Here is a 2,169-nt window from a genome sequence, read left to right as displayed (position 1 = left end):
GTAATGCAAAGACAGGTTGCAAACTCAAAAAAGCCTTTTCTACTTGTTGCCCATTCATATACATACTCTCCCTTCTAGTTTATTTCCCTTTGATAGCCTTATTAGCTTCTTGGGACTAAGAGGTAGCAAAGTAATGGTCTTCCCCTTGAATTTGCAGGAATAAGTGTTCTTTTTACCATTATAAGTTACTTCTCTATCAAATTGCTAAGGTCTCCCTAGCAACAAATGGCATGCATCCATGGGAACTACATCACACACAATCTCATCTTGGTAATGTTTGCAAATAGAGAAGGAAACAGGTACTTGTTTGGCTACTTGAAGGCTGGTCCCATTGCTCAACCATTAGAGCTTATATGGTTGAGGATAGATAATCCAAGTTTCTCCACTAATGTAGATAAAGGCACATTTGCACAACTTCCACTATCTATAATCAAAGAACATACCTTGACTCCAATGGTGCATCTTGATTGGAAGATTTGGAGCCTTTGTTCCTCATGTGGAAAGGACTTAGAATGTAATGCTCTTCTAATTACTAACATCTCTCCTTCATCAGCCCTTTGCATGACCTCCTCTTCTTCTTCTTCGGCAGCTCCATCTTCGTGGCCATAATCTTCATTCTCTTCATCTTCTTGAAGAGATTCTTCAATAGCTTGAATCTCCATCAATGACAAAGCTCTTCTATTTGGGCATTCGGCTTGGAAGTGTCCATAGCCTTGGCATTTGAAGCACTTTTTATGGGAGAGATCAAGTTTTCCCATCTTCAGTTTGTTCTTGGTAGGTTCTACCACCTTTTCTTTCCCTTTCTCCTTAGAAGTGGTTTCGGCAGCCTGATAGTTGGATGGGGAACCCTTTTGAAAGGTGGTTCCCTTGTTGAAAGGAGGACTTTTGGAGAATGAAGTCCCCTTGGTAAATGGCTTGGCAACTGTAGACTGCATGGCCTTCTTTTGCTTCTCCACCTTAATAGCCAACTTACAAACATATTCAAAAGTGCAATATGGTTGCAACTCCACCATATGAGCAATGTCTTTATTTAAGCCACCAATGAATCTTGCAATAGTTTGCTCCTTCACTTCCAGCAGCTCACTTCTCATTAATAGCTTCTCAAACTCCCTTATGTAATGCTCTACTCCATCACTTCCTTGCTTAAGGGTGTGTAGCTTGAGGTAAAGATCTTGTTTATGGTTGTCTGGGAGGAATCTTCTCTTCATAAGCTTTTTTAGTTTCTCCCAAGATCTCACTCTCTCTTTACCATCCCTTTCCCTTTGCTTCTTAAGATTTTCCCACCACAAGGATGCATAATCCTTGAATTTCAAGATGGCAAGTTTACATTTCTTCTCATCCGAATAGCCTTTATATTTGAAAACTCTCTCTATAGCATGTAACCAATCAACAAAATCATCCGGACTCATGCTCCCTTCGAATTCTAGAATTGCAATCCTTAAACCTCTATTATCATCCTTTTCTCTCCTCGGTGGCCTCTCTTGTTCTTCCTCACTTAAATAATCATGAAGCGTCAATTCCTCCCTATCATGTCTAGGAGGAGGAAAGGAAGGTCTAATATATCTTCTTGGTTGATGTAGTTGGGTTGGGTGAGGTGGAGGAGGGGGTATTTGGCTTTGTGTTGAAGTTTGGGGTTATGATAAGGGTGCTCGACTTTGAGTGAGGGTCAAGTCTCTCATCATTTGCATCATTTGATTCATTTGGTCCTTAATGGCCTTAAGTTCTCCTTTGACCTCTTCTTTTAGTGCCATGTGGGAAAATTCCTAAGGATGAGGAGGTAAGGAGGATAAGGATGAAGTTCTTTTATGGGACATTTTTGGTAATGGCTAGTAGGTAAAAGCTAATGGTAATAAGTGTTTAATGGTTGGGGGGAGTATTAGTAAGTGTTTAGGTTAAGAAGGGTTTGTGTTTTAGGCAAATTAAGGTTCTGTGAACAGTAACTTTATAGTAAACAGTAAATTTCGATGGTGAACAGTACCTCTGGGAGGTAGAAATCAGTAAATAAATCACACAAACAGCCTAGGTTCTGATACCAAATGGTGCATATCCATAAAGACAATGCAACAACACACAAACTCAATTATGGAAATTACTGTTCATGTGGCACAACAGCTATCTGTCTTTCAATTTTAACCAATCAAATGACCTCTAAATCATACAAATTATAGA

Source organism: Mangifera indica, chromosome 19 (assembly GCF_011075055.1).
Source record: "Mangifera indica cultivar Alphonso chromosome 19, CATAS_Mindica_2.1, whole genome shotgun sequence".
In the NCBI taxonomy this organism is placed as follows: Eukaryota; Viridiplantae; Streptophyta; class Magnoliopsida; order Sapindales; family Anacardiaceae; genus Mangifera; species Mangifera indica.
This window is presented reverse-complemented; position numbering follows the sequence as displayed.